An 18,953-nucleotide genomic window follows, 5' to 3' on the forward strand; every position below is an offset into this window, starting at 1 on the left:
ACAAGATACACAACATGCCACAGCTAGAATTGCACAGGCTGATTTTTGGAGGACGAGATAACTTGCAGATGGCCTTTACCCCCTTAAAACACGCTTAAGAACTGGGAAGTGACTGTGTGAGTGATTCCCAAACTACACAACAAAAGCCTCAGTATAATCTTCAATTTTTTTTTTTTCCAGATAGCTGTCAGATGCTAATTGGGGAGACAAACAGGCTGCCACCAAAGATGTCTGTATTTATTTTAGACTTAATTATGCTAACCTAGAAATAGGAATGGACAGTCATGTAGCAGCTGGTTGTTCATCAGACAACCACACTGAAGTTAATTACCTAGGATATAAGGATTCAAAATGATCAAGCTGGGCTTTCTTTCTGGTATATATTTTTTTCTCTTTATGGAGAGATTCTACCTCTGAGTTCAGAGGAGGCATGCAATCACTCACTGTGAGACAAGAAATTATTTTACAAGAACAAATGCTGGTTGCCATGGTTTCTAAGAGGCAGAAACTCCAAGGTCATTCCCTGAAAATTCTTCACAACTGGTGCCAGCGGCGAGGATGTGGCCTCCCCTCATGGAGATTCCCTCCCTCGCCTACAAATAAGATCCTCCTATCCCCACATGTATCTAGGTTCCTGTTTAAGCCTCAATACCACTGATAAGAATACGACATGAAAAGTCAGCAACATGTCTGAGAAGAAACAAAAATCAAGCCAGGGTTTAAATCTGTCGTTTTCCCAGTAGTCTGTTTTCTGACTCTTCTCCCCACCATCTGGAAAACCCAACCAACCTACAACACTTGCCCACAATAGAGTTGTTGTTGCAATTGCCATGTTTTCACCTGCAGGAAATGCCAGAGTAGACCTGCTTTGTAGGGCTGGTGAATAAACAGGTAAATGGAACATAACAGCAAAGAAGGGAAAATACACTTGCACTTATGTCAGAAAAAAAAAAAAAAAAAAAAAAAAAAAGTAAAAAAAAAAGTCAAAAGCTATGTTTTACAGGTTTTTCCTTTGGATCTGAAATACAAGAAAATAATATTTCTTTCCCTGACTGAGGTGTACATCATTGTTACCTTAATACTGACCTATGTGCTAGTGACCATGAAATAGACAACTTCAAAGACATGTACAAAATTGATCTTTGTGTCCCTTCAGCATCCTAAAGAAATGTCAACAAACTTCACATACCAGCTGACATACCAGCTTGGAAATACAGTGAGCAGGGTGATGTATTCCACACCCTGGTACCTGCCAGGGCAAGTTAATTAACAGGCAAAACTAATCACTAATTCATTTAAAACCACAAACTTTCATTCTGGCATGAATTTATAGGGAACTACACATGGCCCTAATGCCTCTCATTCACATCTGTACACATGCACAAAACCATGTGTATGTAACAAACTATAGGGTCTTAAATTTGCTTCATGTATATTGTTCCTCCACAGAACCTCCATGAACTTGCCTAGATGCACACAGCTGCATTTCTGTGTCTGTGCTCTTATCTCAGCATAAACATTTCTGTAATCACTAACGTTTGCCTACACTTGGGTACTGAGATGTCTGAGCCTTGCTCTGTGTCTTTGAAGGCTTCTATCAGAAGTGCAGACAGGAATTCCACAACTGCTAAATAATTAGAAATGTTCAACACCTGGTACTGGCGTGGGAGCTGGTGCACCCAAGAGCAGTGACCCTGGTCCAGAAATCTGAACAGCAACACTCTGTGTTGGTCCACCTCTGGCTCATTATCTGTCCTTGGAGGAATCGTGTTGACCTCTCTGTGCCATGATTTTCCCAGCTTTGAAATAATATTGGTATATTCCCACACTGAAGCTATGTAGTTGGAAAGTGCTAACAATTATTTCTCAGTGACCCCTTTGTGAAAGCCAGAGGAAACTTTCCTATGGGAGTTCAGATGCTGACCCCTCTTAATTTACTCACAAAAGCAGTTTTTGATCTATCTTATCTTCATTCTTAGGCTCATATGGAATTTGCTGAGTGAGACAGATGCATAAGTTTTCACTTGCTATATTTCCCCAACACTTTTTTAAAGGGAAAAACGCTATGTAGGTATACGTACTTCACCAAATTAGTGTAGTCATAAAGTCTGTTTAGTAATTATTCTTTAAAATGGGGGAGGTGGGGAGAAAAAATAAGAGTGAAATGATAAACATATTTGAAAGAAGTTACTGAGATTTTTTGCTTTTAAATACGTTACCTCTGTCTGTGGATGTCAAATACTTCAAAATCTGCCCCTCTGCCTAAAAACTAACAAATCAGTACTGAAGACCAGGTCACTAGTATCATAACATTCACATTATTTACAAATCCTAAAAAACAACGAAGAGCACAATCTTGGGCTGTCTGTATAATAAACCATCTGATTACTGTGATCTAAATATAAATAAGTAGTTATTTCAGAATAAACTTACCATACTTCAAAAACACATACCTTAAAACACACAAGTTTGCTTTCCTTAAGGAGTCTACAGGGAGTCTGTATTAGTGATTGCAATCCCTCTGCTACACCAGCAGAGTGGATAATTTCCCATGCTCTCACAGTGCACACAACTGAGGTGAAATTCCTACAGTATTTTCTTGCTACATTTAAGATCCATATCAGTTTTCTGGTCAATGAATCCTAACTCTTCACATATAACACTGTCCTACAGTCTGGAACAAGGTGAACTCAGAAGACGAGGGGAGTTTATGTGCATATATAATAGTAAAAATATATTCTTATATACATATAAATAACTACATTTTGCACAGATCTATCTGTATATATACACATACTTTTTAGTCCTAGTTTTTAGTCTTATCTCTGCCCAACCTTCATTTGATTCCTATCTGTACACAACAAGTTTTCTTGTATAGACCATAACTGTTTGCTATTTACTTTATCATCCAAAAAAGCAAGCAAGCAAACAAACAAACAAAAACATCAGCATAGCAGTTTTGGGATTAAAAAGAAAATGTCTTCCCACAGTTTCACAATAAAAATAGCAGACTACATCTCCAAACACAGGCTGTAGGCAGGAAACAATATTCTTTCTCCAGCCTCCCTCCTCAGCACGGACTACAGAGACAAATATGTTTTCTGCATTCCACTGATTTATTTTTTTTCTCCGTGAAGAAATGGATCAGAAATCCCCAGACACAAACATCTTGAGCTTAACTTCAGGAGGGGTTTACAATGATGTTTTTTGCATCCTTCAGGCTCTGAGATTTTGTTTGTGAGGATGCTGACATAATTTGTGCCTTCTCTGACTCGTCTTCTTCTCCCCCATACTCTCCCCTCCCCAGCAGCGACTTTGCAGACTAAGTGTATGCAAACAGCATGCATGTTGGGGTGTGGGGAAGATGACTTTGTGAACTTATCTATGTAGCATCCAAAAGGAAAATCAAAAGACTCAAGAGACCAGCTGGGCCTACAATATTACTGCATGGATCATTCATCTATTCTGGCTGGGGACAGCTGGAAAAATGCCTTGAAACAGGCTTGTACTAACAAATATTTTCTGATGTAATAAATAGGGAATTGTGTTTTCAGTTCCTGTTTCCTACATCACAAAGACACATCATGTGGATAAAATCAAATTATATATATAAAAACAAGGGAGGAGGAAAAAGCAAAGTCCATCTGCTTTATGTCATCCCATAACAAAAGAGAATTTCCCTCATTTCTGATCAATAAAAATTAATCTAGATGAGTATATCATATGAATAAAATCATAAATCTGCATAGTAATTAGATGAATCTTTTCATCCTTTTTTTTTAAATTATTATTTATTTTTATTTTTTTCCTGCTAGTTTTGTTCAGCAAAACTTTAGCTGTCTGTCATGTTTCTCATGAAACTAAGCATGGTAAATAAGTGCTACTTCTGTGATCCAGGTCGTGAGTACTGCACTAAAGGTACAGAAACCTTTTCTCTTAATTAATTTGACTTGATGACCATGTATCAGACCTCAAAATACATGCTATCATTTTATCTCAGAGGGTGAGTTCTGGGTTGTTTAGATTCACTGGTATTTCAGCCAGCTGCTATTGCTTCCTCTGGCAGCTGGGCTTTTTAAAATTACCCTTACTGCCTCATCGGCCATCAGAAAGTGTGATGCTGGGGCCAGGATCTCAGGAAGACAGCACTCTCAGGGGAAGGAGAAAATCTAAATCTCTGCTGTACTAGCTGTTCCAGCTGCCTGGACAGGTCTGAAGGGACGTGGACCTCCGAAGGAGAAGTTGGATGTGCCCGCCAGTGTTGAATTAATTACTGTCTGTGAAGTGTGAAAAGCAGCTGCAAAAGGCTAGAGGGCCCAGATGTTGTTGGAGAGCTCTGGAAGAAGCAACAGGAGGTAGCTGTGGAGGGATTAAGAGCCTCTGGAAGATAAGCGAGAACAAGTCTAGTTTGGAAGTTGCCATTAACAATAGGTTAATGAAGCAGCAGTATTAAACACTAGCCAGCCAGCCAGCTAGGCTGGCAACAAAGTCTTGTGGATTTTTTTTTTCTTTCTTCTTTTTTAATTGGTCGGAAACAAGTTCTGAGGTACTAACAGGCCAACTCCTGTTCTTATCCCTGCCATCAGAGTGGTTTCAGTGTTTATCAATATTGTGATGGGTGCTTTACATATATAAATTTACATATATTTACATATATAAATGTAAACATATATATATATAAACACAAGACTGTTTGGAAGACTGTTGTTCTGCCATTGATGGTGGGAGAAAGAAAGGGTCAGGAGTTGGGGTGAGACCTGTTCTGGGAAGGCTGGGGTGATGCTAAGGTTTGGTCCATAGGCTGGTCAAGGCTTCTGTGGTCTACAGCTACAGGAGGTAGAGGTAGAAAACAATGCTGGTCATCTCCCCATCCTCTTGAGCATGAGGGCTGTAAGTGGCAGTGTGGTCCCTGAGGCTCCCTGGGCTGCTTCTCCAAGCTGGGCAGCTGTGGGTGGCGGGGTCTCCAAAGAAGGTAGGTGAAGAGGTCTGCTGGCTCTGTTTTCCCTGTTTCCAGACATGCCCTTTATGCTGAGCATGCAAAGAAAGGCTCCTAAGAGCAGTGCTGCCCTCCGGGTGCCTCCTGAGAATCCCACTCCAATGCCATACTTCACTGCTCTGTGGCCTATTGCTTAGGGGTACAAAGCAGAGCTCATGGCCCAGACAATCTCTTCTTGTCTTGCCTTCCATAGGCAGCTGGTCTCCTCTTGGCTTCCAGAGCACTTAAGCTGGCATTTATGCTCCATAACAAAACAAGAAATGTGTCCACCTTGGCCTCTGTCCAACTTTTTGTCCAGTAGCAACAAAGGAATCCATGGTGGGTACAGCTGGAGGTCAGGCAGCAATGATGGGGAGAAAGGCCATATTTAAAACAAAAATAATACTGTATGCAGCTCCCTCAGTCCCTCTGACTTTCATGTCTGCATTTCTGAAAAGCCATAGCCATCTTATTGTTTCCATCTCTACAGCAATTCAATTATTTCTCTCACTCTTTCTTTAGCACTTAACTGATCTCCAATCTAGAAGCAATTTGTCCTTTGGTGCTCCCTTAAGGGCATTATTTGGCTAATGCTTCATTAGAATTAGAGACAGCGTGCCTGATTTTTAAGGTCTTTTACTTTTTTTCTCCATCTGACCTGCTTTATCCAGAGCAGAGCCTCAACCTGAAATATCAGAGCTGGATGAACATGAAGACCATAAGCAAACAGGATCTTGTTGATGAAGCTGAAACAAAATTGAACTCTAATCATGGTTTTACTGGTGGTCACCCTTTCCTTCACTTTTCAAAAAATAAGTTTGCTTCCTGTATTTATTTATTTATTTATTTATTTGCTTTTCTGTCGTCTTCACTCTTTCTGTGTCAAAAGACTGTCGCTGTGGGAAACAATGCCTTAAGGTCAATGCTAGAGATGCACTCTTTGCTGCCATTCTGTCAGTGTTTTTGTTTCAGACTGAAATCAGTGGTAGGTTTGTATCACTTCTACCAAATCTAACTTTTTAATGTGTATATCTCCTCTGCTTTCTACCTGCAGCCTGTCATGGCTTAGGCCAGCCCCTTGGCACCTTAACCTTGCACCAGCAAGGAGACATGCCAATATATCAACATGGGTGTCTGCAGTTCTCTACTAGGCTGGGTTTTGTGAACTGACTATTAAACATCCATGTCCACTCAATGCACTGAAGATTTGAAATGGCAGGAGGCTTTGTTAAGAAGATAAAAGATTCCTCAAGTTTCTCCATCTTGGCTTGGAACTAAAAATAAAGTGAGTCAGATAACTAATGTTTGCCTGTAGTTCCTTGTGAGACTAGAAAGATGGGGCTGAATATGGATAACCATGTTATTCCATACAGACATTAACAGCCCTGTCATCTCTGTTGGAGCAAGTTCACCGAAGTCATAAATTTGCTTACAAAGTTTTCCCATTCTATAATGAATTTTCATTTAAGTAGACTGTGTGTGTGTGTGTGCTTCCAGGCCAAATAAATATGTAATTTCAAGGTCAAGAAATGGTAAACTCAGTAATGAGAGTCTTTCTTCTTGGACCTTTCCTACAGTGTCAAAGAGATAACTCCTTCTACTCTAACTTGCCAGAGCTTCTCATGAAACCTTGACTCATCTGCAACACAGTACTTTCTATAAATCTTCTTTGTCTCACCGATGTCTAGAAAATAAGCCCAGTTTCCAGGAAAATTGTACACATTATCATGAACATTCTTTGGCAACAGCTCCAGAAACTGAGGCTCCCTAGGCTGAGTGCAAACACCAAAAACTCCTGTGCTTTCTTAATGGATAGTGTGAACAAGGTTAGCACTTTCACTCACATTGTCTTTCCAAACCAGCTTTCAATTAATACAGATGCCTTTTACATTAAAATCCGAAGGACAACTCACCAGGAAAGGGGATGTTCATACATTCAGACTCCCTTCTATGTACTGTAAAGACTCTGGATTAAGACGTTAAAAACCCAAAATGTCAGCACAGTTGGCAAGCAGCCAGCTGGGGATACACAAGTGAATTTGGCTATGAATAAAACTGTTTTACTTAAAACTCCACATGCTGAGAAGAGAGGGAAAATAAATAGCAATTCTGCTGTGCAATGAATCCATTCTGCTGCATTATTGCACAGAAAGAATGGTGTGTATTTACCTGTTTTCCTCTAAGCACCATGTTGTTAAATTTTGTGTTTTTTTCTATGGCCTAATCTCTTTTAGAAGCCACCACCTGGTTCTGCTTTATAACAATAAGGTATTCACAAAATATGAATGTTGCAACAGTCTAGAGAAATGTAGCATGAAGCTACATGACTGAAAGGAAGGGTCATGGTACCTGTGGATGGTGTGGACAACTGGTTCACAAAGAGAACCTGCAAAGGGGGAGCTTTGTCCCAGCTAGAGATCTGGGAGAGGCTGCCTTGTGAATAAACTACCTTGTCTCTCTCCAGCTGAGTAAGAACACCAGGACACCATGCCTCTCGTGAATCGATGTTGCACCAGGATTGGTTTCAATGCCTGTGAAGCAGGCTGGGACTTTGGCATCCGAAAAAGCCTTATCATAAAACGTTGCTTTTGAAAAGTATCTTATCTGCAAACAAAATGCTGAAGCGAAATGTGGCTAAAGGCCTCCTCAGAGAGCAAGAGGGACCCCACTGCCCTGGGACAGCAACTCAGCACAGCTGGGGTAGAGCTGGGCTTGCCAAGACAAACCATCTTTGCTCCAAAGCTATGAGGAACATGGTCTTGGGAACTGAAGATGTCTGTCTTTTCAGAGATTTCTCTTAGTGATTATTCATGTTGAGATTGTCTGACCAGTCTAAAAATTAGCATTTGTTCAGAAAAAAGCTACCTTCAAGTATAACTATGTTGCAATGAGTCCCACCTGCTCTTCTTGGGTCTCTTGCAGTTCTCATGAAGAAAGAAGTTTTGTGATGTATAAATCTGCACTTTAACCATTGCTCCAAGCAAGATCAGGAGCGTATTTACTTATTACGGAAGGTATATATTTTTTCTAACATATAACTTTCTGACATATTTTCTATATAATAAAGACTGAAGTGCTGGTTAAAACATGTATAAGTATCTGTCCAGACTTCAGCATCAAGTACGTCACTGACACGACCACATCACTTGGTAGTTTTAATATGCTGATGGTTTGGTGTGCAGCATGTCGTGTGTCTGGTTCCACACAGGGCAGCCCCAGCCTCCCTGCCTGTTTGTGTGGGTTAAATTTGTATTAGTGTCCATGTTTAGTTTTTGTGCAAGTCTTACTAGACCCATGTCTGAGAACAGTTTTGTCTGTGTTGCAAGAAGAGGAGGAGGGGGAAGCACAGCCTGCCAACTTGACACAGCTTTGTTGTGTAGGAGTCTGATTTGCCTTTGTGCAGATGAATAAGACAGCCAAAGAGTTTCCAGCTCTTGGCACAGGTTGCTAAATCATGGATAAACTTAACCTTTCTTTAGCTCCCAGCAAGGACCAAGGGACAACTATCCTGTCTTCAGAAGCTGGAAAAATCGGGCATGGAGGTGAGGCCTCAGCTGGCCGAGGAAGCTAACTCACAGGTTGGAACTGATTCAACCTGGAAAAAAGAGAGAAATATATTTAATAAAATCTCCCCCAAGAATGGCTTTGTAAAAGCTGTTTCACAATATTTTTTTAGATCACCTGGGACTTCAGATCCCATTTCTGGGACTAACAGAAATGTGACATCAGTAAACTTGTGTTCTGCTAAATATCTGAGGGCAATGACCAGATCAACATAGGAGTTTTGACAAAATCTACTTCCCAAAAAATCTAACACCTGTTTTGGCTGAAGTGAGTGCTTCCATGAGAATATAATGGCTGTGTCTCAGATGTGCTTTCCTCATGCAGAGGAAGGAAAAAACATCTCAGTCTTACCTGTAGTTCTGCACAGCCCTAGCATGCATCCAACAAAGAGGAGAAAACTACACTGCCTCCCAATACCTTAAGAGTTGTGGATGAATGCCTGTGGACAAATCAAGAAGATTTCAGCTGGTCTTGGAATTTGCTCTCCTCAATTTGATCTATCTGCTTCATAGATACAAACACAGTGTGTGAGGTTAAAGTATGTGGCATATGCACTAATCTTTAGATTATAAAGGAAAAAAATAATTGCTGCAAACTCATAGAGAACAAAGCCTCTCTAGCTCTGATGTAGGCAGAAGATCAAATGTTGCTTGTTCCATCTGCAGGTTTGTTGTTGTTGTTGTTGGCTTTTTTTCCCTTTTTTTTTTTTTTTGTTGTTTGTTTTTTCCTTTTGGAGGGGTCTCATGTTGAATGGCTTCTCCTGATGATGATGCAGGTAGCAAAACATCTGGAATCTTAACAAAAACCTAAATTCCCAGGAAGCTAGATCTTTGATGATGAGAATGTTTTGCTGAAAATGTCACACTAACACACTAATGTGTACTAGAAATCCAGTGAGTTCATAAATTTTAAAAAACAAACAAACAAAAACACTAACAAATGAGAGATAGGAAAAAAAAAAAAAAAAAAAAAAAAAAAAAAAAGCCTTTTGCTTTTCTCAATGTATTTGACAGATGATTGGAAATTAAACATAAAATTCTTGCTGGAAGCCAAAATCTTAATTTGTCTTGTTGTTCTCTTCCTCTGATTGCTTTCTCTTTCTTATTATAAATTAAATGTTGGAGGGATTTATACACTTAATAACTTTCTGTTGTGTTAATTCTTCTGAAATCTTACAAGAGTTTCATTTTTTTTTTAGTGCCTGATTAAGATCATGTCATAACATACATGTGGAAGAGGGGCCAGAAGGGACAGGAAAATATGCAGTTACCAGCACTGCTCAAGAAGCACTGAGACAATGCCTAATTTCTCTTCTACCCCAGACTATTGAAACCTTCACATGACAGTCATTACAGAAGAGAAGGAACCTGGAACCAGGATAATAGAGGGATTGGTTCTGCACTGCATGGTTTTAATGCATGCCAGGATGAAAATGAATCAACAACAGTGCTTGAGACAGCAATTGGCTTACAGATGCCTCTTCCCTCCCGCTGTATGTCTTAAGGCTGCAACTGCTTCCTTTTTGGAGATTAAATTGGTGGAAAGTCTACATGTGGACATTAGCCAAGCAAATTCTCTCCTCTAAGAGAAGTGTTGATTGTGTGGAAATTATTATTTTCCAGAAATAGGGAAGGGTTCAAATGAAACAGATTCAGCTTGAGAATTTAGTCAACTAGATAGAAATAATCACTGAGTCAGCAATGAGAGCAATTCTAGAGCAACTCAGTTATTTTCATTAAAAAATCTAGCTGTCAGATTCGTTATGAAAAAGAGAGCTGTCTCTGTCCACCTGAGGAGATGAAACACACATACATTTCGACTGATAAAGACCCTCAGCCAGTTCTGACAATGTTTATGGAAAAATAAGCATAATATAAAACTCTGGACAAGTGCAAGCATCCAAAGAAGTGTGAACACATTGTGTGGCTTATCAATATTTCTTTTAGACTATACAGGTAAACAGAGGTCTGCACTATCCTGGCCAAAGTTTTCATACTTGGTATCGTGCTTTAGGAGTGGGAAATCTCCTAAAGAGGCTGTGAGATTCTGAGGCAGGGCCCATGGTAGTTCATGGTCAGGCTGCCTGGGCACAGTGCAGCATCACAGGAAGCCACACTCTGCAGGGCACCCTCCAGGATGCAGCCTCTGCTACTGCTTGCTGCTCTGCACTTCTTTCTCCTCAATATCTGGCTTACTGAAACCACACCTCTATCTAACTTCTTGTTGATTTTCTCCTTTTTCCAATGGTTAAAAAAAAAAAAAATATGCCAGACACTCAGTGGTAAAGAGTTAAACTAGGCACCTAGTTGAGCTGCAGCCTAATCACAGCTGCCCTGCAGGAGGCTTTCAGTGCATCTGGGTGAGATCAGAGAAGGGGATCTAGAGGTCCTGGATATCAGTCTCATGGCTGGATAACACAGTCCTTCCTTTCCTCTTCATATACCTCCTGGGTTACCTATTTGGATGCAAGAGCTTTGACTTAAGCATGCTATTTTTTTTAGCATGGGAAACCTCTGGCAGGCTGTTTTAATTGTTGACTAGAACTCAGCAGAAGATTCTATGACACAGCATACAAACCAATGAATTGAGGACTTTGAATCCCCTAACCAGTCCTTCATGCCCTCTTTTCTCTTCCCCCCTTCTTTAGAATTAACTCTTTTTTATAATTCAAGTGCTTACTTATTGGTGGGTTATAAATCCCAAGTGGATATCCTTGTTTAAATCTATGAATAGATGTTGATGTACATGGGGAGCAGATGCTGATTTTTTATTTATTTATTTATTTTGCCTTACATCTCTGACTGGAAATATAATGAAAACAAATCACCGTTCATGACAACAAAAATTTTGGCTCTTGAGCAGGCCAAAATCTGGTAAAAATTAATTCATAAAATTTGCAGTTCTCTTGGGGCTATTTTGTCCTGGTGATTTTTTCAGCTACTCATCTCAGGACAGGGGCAGATTTTTTATTTTGTTGATGAATATTAGAAAGGAAGGCAGTTTTGCTTTCTCAAAGGAAGGACACACTGCTCATGGCCAAGATTTTTACTGTACCTTGTAATTAACCAAAAGTATAATATAATAAGACAGCACTCTATCTATGAGTCTAGTTATCATTTGATTGGCAAAGGACACATGCTGTATATATAACTTATTCTGTTGTCCAGACAACAGTATGCTTGAGAATTGTTAGAGGGTATGGAGAAAATGTGAACTGTATTTAGTAAAGCTATAGCAGAGAGGCTGAACTTGACCTCTAGAGCTAGAAACTATAGCAATAAAGGAATGGCTATACCTTTAACAGGGACTGGCATACAGAACAAATCTCATGAATGTTACAAAGTCAAATATTTAAGATTAATGCTCATAGAGAACCTGCATAACATGTTTTCTCTTCGGCAGAAAGAATTCAGTCAATGCTCTACAGTGTCCATACCAGTGAAATAAGGATGAACATTTCACATAAAGCCATGACTACAATCCTGCTCCTGCTCACTTATGCAGTGGGGATAATAAAGAGGAGAGAAAAGCTTAGGTAAAAGGTCAGTTTGATGCAGAGGCTGTTGTATAGTCTAGACCTGTCAAGGTCTGTGCGTGCAGCCACAACACCTTCAGAGGAGGAGCTATCATAGAATCATAGAATGGCTTGGTTTGGAAAGGACCTCAAAGATCATCCAGTTCCACCCCCCCGCCATAGGCAGGGATGCCCCACACTAGATCAGGTTGCTCAAGGTCTGGTCTAACCTGGTCTTAAACACCTCCAGAGACGGAGAATCCACAATCTCCCCGGGCAACCTGTTCCAGTGCTTCACTGCCTTCTGAATGAAGAATTTCCTCCTAACTTCTAATCTAAATCTCCCCTTTTAGTTTAAAACCATTCATTCCCCCTCATCCTGTCACTATCTGATTGAGCAAAGAGTTGCTCTCCATCTTTTTTTATAAGTCCCCTTCAGATACTGAGAGTTGCAATGAGGTTCCCCCAGAGCCTTCCTTCTGTAGCCTCAACATCCCCAGCTCTCTCAGCTTTTCTTCATAGGAGAGGTGCTCCAGCCCTCTGATCATCCTCGTAGCCCTCCTCTGGACCTATTTTTCAACAATAAGACCAAGATCTAGGCCATATTCAGAGGCTATAAATTCTCACTGGAGAGCTAAAGACATCTTGAAAATGGGGCTTGGGCCCCTAAAGCAGAAATGTATGGCTCTAAATACTGAGAACCACCAAAATATATTTTAAAAAATGGGCTGCCTGCTATTTCTATACAAGATTTTCACAACTTTTTTTTCCCAATCCAATCTAGGGGTTTATTGCCAGGGCTTTCTCACAGAGCAGAAAATCAGTCTATACCAATTTAGTTGTAAAGAAGAATACAACTTTATCCAAAATGTCAAGCTTAGACATTTCTGTGGAACAAAACAAAAAATAATTGAAAGTGTAATTATGGATAAAGATTAAGTTCAGCTGGGTTTAACTGGCTCTGAAATATTAAATAACTCTGCAAGCTAATGTTATACTTTGTAGTAAGGGGACCCTAGAAATAAGTTCATGGCCTCTGATTTCTATATAAAAATCTGGAAGTATGTTGCTGGGGTAGATAATCCTCTTATTGCATTGCCAAAATTATTTCAGAGATTGTTTTGTGGAAAAATTTGACCTGGATTTATTCATATAAAAGATTTTCCATTGCTGTCTAGCAATTGCAAATAGAGAGATACAAAAGTGGAGGGGACAAAAATAAAAATAAATTGTCTGTACTTTTCTTCCAGTTCATACAGTAATACTGTTAATACTGTGCCAGGAATCAGCACCACAAAGAGATGAACTATATTGTTCAGAAAGGACTGACTGCAGCTTAGCACAGCTGGGGGGAACAGGCTCTAAGCACTACAGAGCTGCTGATTAAATACACTTCAGGCATGCATGGGAAGGGACCAAGTAGAATATATTCTTGCATGATTTTGCTACTAAACTGCAATTCGTTTTGCAAGCTATTGATGACATAGGCTGAATGTGCAGTAACTTCATAACCATCTCAAGAAAGGCTAATGTACAAAAAACTCTATAGAAATATTAACATCTAACAGAAAAGGAAAGTATTCCAGAGTATCTTCACTACTGAATCAAAATCAGACCTGATAAATTTTAGAGAACTTCCAACATATAGGCTATGCTGCCATAGGGACGCCACTAAAACATCTGGAAAATATTTCTATGCTTACCCATAAAAACCTCAGGTATCTACCAATAAATAAAATGAGCAGTCACTTAAAGTAAAGCTGCAGTGAACAGAACATTGGAGACTGTCTCCTATCTTTACCAAATTGTCTCAGAAAGGGACACACTACTGTGAAGAAAAACAAGAATTTGACTTTAAGGACTGTCCAGATAAAGGTTAATTTAGAACTAACACAAGACCTTCTCTCCACACTTTCTTACTGTGTCTTAGTTACTCTAAAGAAAAACTCCTTTTGCTACCAATTGATTTTTCTAATGATAATATTGAACTTCCCAAGGCTCAGTTAGTGTCAACTGCCCTTTGTCACACCTAGCCCCATTACGGAGTACCACATGGCCAGCTATGATAAGGTAAGCAAATACTAGAGCTTGTTGCAAGCTTATATATGGAAGAGGAACCTTTTTCTTCCATTTTCAATAGGTATATGAGAAAATGTCAAATGAAAACAAAAAAAAAAAAAACAAAAACCCTACAACTCCAAAAGTAAAACATATGAGTAAATTCATACAGACAGCTAGTGAAAAGGTTTGTGAGAGGTAAAGGGACAAGAGGTGTTGGCAGGAATAACATCATCCTTGAATTCAAATACTGCTTCTTACCAAAGTACAATCAGTCCACATCAGAATAGATTTTAGTCATAAATTCTAGGTAGTTCTTGCAGCCATGCATCAGGACATGGAGTTGTACGGACACGTTTCTGAGCTTTTCATTTGAAATTTTACAGTATTATCCTTCTGTCATTCAAAATGTCTGACAGGATATATAAAGTCTCACTGTTACTAGTACACTCTCTGTGATTCTTCAGAATCAAACGATACATAAAAAGTACACTTTCATTTCAGTGTTTACATCACAGGTACATTTGATAATAATAAAGTATAGCAGCTCTGTAGCATCTAGTAGTTCAGTAACACTTAATAAAAAACTATACTTTTAATCCTGAAACTCTTCTTTGCCTGGTAGAAACAGTGAGAAAATTTAATCTCAGCATGTTCTCATTTGGTGTAGACATCCAACCTGAAATATTGTAAGTGCAGGTCTCACTGGACTACCTGAAACATGGCATAAAATAAACAAATAAATATATAAATAAATAAAAAGAGAGAGATTAAATTAGAAGACAAAATGTTGAAAAGTCATTGATAAGTCAAACTCTGGATAGGAGTTGTTAAGTCTGCATAAATTGTTAAAAAGGACCACTAACTTCAAGCCACATACAAGCTGTGTTTACAAGCAGACAAGAAATGTTACAGAAATGTCCTAACTGTTCTTTTGTCTTCAAAATACTTAATCTGCTCTTTATTACTACATCCAAAAATGCTAGAACTCTCAGTATTAAGGATCTCGTGCTTTGGTGGGTGTATGAACAAAAACACAAGAATGATTACAAGGATCAAGAATACCTAGGTACTTGGATTGCATACACTGTGCCCACAATTTTTGCTTTTTGTATTATCTATTCACTGAACCTTTGGGGAAAACAACAAGAACAACAAGAACAACAACAAAAATCAGCATAACTTCAATCTGTTTCTCTCTTTTCTTAAAGATGGAATAACTGTACATTTCTTCTCTGAATAGCTGATACAATGGAACTTATAATTAAAGACTAATGAGTAGAATGCTATGTTGATTTGCACAATCCATCTGGCTGACCTTGGCAGAAAGTGTGGATAGACTCTGCACTAATGGAAGATTACACATAGTGTGCAATGTGGCCAGATAAGCAATTTTTGTGATTTTTTTAAATCACAAAGCATCTTCATTTCACTACATTTCATACAAACATCTGTACCTCATAGAGGTTTTTTGGTCAAAACAGACATAAGATCACAGATCATCTGTGCAATTTGATGTGTCCTTGGTAAAAAACAAACAAACAAACAAACAAGAAACTAAAGTTCAAGCTAAAAGTTATAAAACTTCCATTCCTTTTCAGTTTAGTAATCTAGTTTGAAATAAATCTGGACAACTCAGCGCTAAAAGGCAAATTCTTGTGTATTGGCTTCCAGCTCCTCTGCACTCTAAAAAGAAGTATTGTTGTTCTAAGGAAAATTTTTCACAAAGGCTTAGATCAGAAATCCTTTATAAACAAGTATAGAGCTGCTTGAAGTACAGTAAAAATAGCAATTAAAAAAGTATCTCTGCAAAAAAACATCTGCACTGTTTTGTTTTTGTTTTTTTTTCCTGATTTTTTCCTGCATTTGTTTCTTGAATGTAATTGTTCTACAGGGAAACTTTCTCTCCTTAGCATGAACTTCCATAAAATAATGTAATCTGGCATCAAATTCACATTTACTTTTTGGGTTTCTACCAGCTTTTAGACAGTTAGTTCTGCTGTTCAAATTGAGTGCTGTTTATGGTGGTGTTTTTTAGTAGTGCAAATATGCAAACTGCTGTAACTCCTAAATGGTTTCTGTTTGACTTTTATAGAAAAATTGGGTGTTTCTCCAGGCACAGAGCTGTGTGCCAGAACTGTGCAAGGACTCCTTGTTTTTTAAAAATTGTTAGCCATTAAACCTGCCTTCTGTCTATAATTATCTTCCAGAACACACCTGTTCTTATTCAAAAAGGGCCTAATTCTTTACATGTGTGAACTGATCTTCAAATCACCTCTTCTGCAGCTGTGACACTTCTGATAACTGTATTGTTCTGTGAAACCATGCCATTAGGTAGCTTGGTTCTGCAGGCAAAAATAGATTTGATATATATTATTTGATATGTATATTTGATAGATTTTGAAATAACATAGATTTAATCCTTTACACAGCTAGCACCTGGTAGCTGCCAAGGAATGTCAGTGATTGTTGACTGTATAAAATATAAACTGTATCTAGTTTTAATGTCCAGAAGTCCAGGAATAAATAAATAAATAAATAAATACAGTTTCTATGTTTTTATTCCTACACATTTCCAAACTCCATATAAATTTGCTACTGCATACTCAGAGGTGACTGAAAGCACAATGAGTAGGGAGAGCATAGACCCACGGTGTGTGATGACTGAAATATATTCCTGTGAGATCTTACATGTACAACCAGTTTCTGAAATATTTCCTACAGCTGACAACTGAAGCTTGGATGCTGCAGCAGGCAGCTAGTTAACACAGATAAACAAGCCACTCCTTACTGTCCCAGGTTTTTCCAGGAATAGTGTCATTTTGTTTTATTTCTATAATAGCCTTGAACAGTAAAGACTTAGCATAGAGGTCATTTTTATCTTCCATCTGTTCTTTTTCATTGCCTTCCTCTCAATTTTTTTTACATGGAAACACTACAACACCTATCTAAATAAACAAGCAAACATATCCCTTCTAGATTTTTAACTTTTTAACCAAATGTTTTATGAGTGAAATCTGTTGCTGAAAGTTAGTATGTTATCAAGTGATCACACAAGTCTAACAGGTGTATCAGTGCATGTGCCTTGCTATACGTTTAAATCCACTGAGCTTAAATGGATTAGAGAAAATGGAAATCAAGACTAATTTTTCTGTGCTAATGAACACACTTGCAGAAAGCTTCAGATTTTGAATTCTTTTGATGTGCATGCTTAGTAATAGAAAAACATATTTATACAATTCTTTAATTGCAATTTGTCTAATGGGACATTTTGTCTAATGGGACATTTCACGCTCTCTGCAAGAACAGTCACAGAACTGATTGTACTTTATAGTTGCAGTTGACAACATGCCAAAGGAGTAAGAGAACTAGGAAATTTGGTGAAAAAGTAGAAAAAAAATACTTCTTGAAGGCTTGCTGGACACTAAAAGCTGCATTGTGCTTTGCAAGCCTCCTGATTCAGGGGGTTTCAGCAAACAGGATAAGATTTTTCTAAAACCACATTGGCAACGACTGTTTCGCAAGTAGCTGTTCCTAGTGTCACAGGGTTGTATCTATTTCACAGCATTAAGACCACCCTTTAAGCCTACAGCAATAACACTGTAATAGCTGATATGCTAAAGGCTTTTTGGATGTGACATTCCTGTCTCCTCTTTTCTGAACTCCTGTTCCTTTCTTCTCTTCCCCACTACAGGCTCCAACCAGACCCTTGAAAAAGCCCTGAGGAACCTTTCAGTAATCCAAGAGAGCTGAGCTAATGATCCCTCATCCCACAAGGTTCTTCTGCATTCACTGAAATAAAAAGAAGACCTGTCCCATATTCCAGAAAAAACATGCTTATTAAATACAGATGTTTTCAGAGTTCCTCCATTTTGGTTTGTATGCCAAACAGCTACATCATTCAAACCTCTGCCCCCAGAATTAGAATAAAAATAAAAATAATAAAAAACCCACAAGTCTCTTCATGTACTAATGTAACCTACAAATATAGCAAGTAATGCAGCAAGACTTAGCTGCATTTCAGAGACTGTCTTTACAATAATCTTTCACAAATGCACTATGAAAGTAATTCTCGAAGCAGTCACTAGCACAAAAACAAGAAAACAACCGCTCCCCCCCCCAAAAAAAAAAAAAAAAAGTAATGAAAATAATAAATCAGACTTAGGAAAATGAGAAGACATACTAGTAAAGTAAAAATTAAAAAAAAACTTAAGGTCCATATCATTGGATATAATTTCACAAATATGTGCAGTAAGTATCTTTCAGAAACACAGAGCTGAAATATTTTCTGTTGGTTTTGTTCTGTTTTGTTTTGCTTTTTCCTAATTTTTTCTAATTCACAATCCAGCAGAACATATTTCTTGCTCCTAAAATAGACAACTTGCTGACAAACCTAACTGTCATTCCACTGTCTGATGGAATGGAAAAACTGACATCTGTGCCAATTTCATTTGAGAAATAAGTTGCAGTCGTACTCAGCCCTGCCTCCAAATATATATACCACTGAATTGAGCAGTAAGCAAAAACTACAAATACGTTTCTCAGGCTGACACCAGCCAGTTCATATTAACTAGCATCTGTGAAGCAACAAGTGATTATCTCAAGAAGGAAATGTTCTCTTTTTCTTTCTTTCACCCCCCATACCCTGCACCCCAGTAGACCTTGTGTTCAAGAAATTTCCACTGCAAGTGTAAATAACATCTTCCTAATGTGTTATCAAGGAGAAAAGGTGGGGATGTGCAAAGATGTGTGTGATACTTACAAATAAGGAGGAACTGGATGGGAATTCCAGTGACCATGACATGGTGATCAGGATTCTGTGATGGAGTAGCAGAACAAATG

The 18,953-nt window shown here is 38.5% G+C and overlaps 1 long non-coding RNA gene across 1 annotated transcript; it reads left to right on the forward strand.

Moving 5' to 3' along the window:
• Positions 1-5,055: 5,055 nt before the first annotated feature.
• Positions 5,056-18,060, forward strand: LOC137848213 (uncharacterized). Its single transcript, XR_011091222.1, has 2 exons — positions 5,056-7,989; positions 9,738-18,060. It is a non-coding gene; the product is annotated as an uncharacterized lncRNA (long non-coding RNA).
• Positions 18,061-18,953: the final 893 nt, after the last annotated feature.

The sequence above is a fragment of the Anas acuta genome, chromosome Z (genome assembly GCF_963932015.1).
Source record: "Anas acuta chromosome Z, bAnaAcu1.1, whole genome shotgun sequence".
Taxonomy (NCBI): Eukaryota; Metazoa; Chordata; class Aves; order Anseriformes; family Anatidae; genus Anas; species Anas acuta.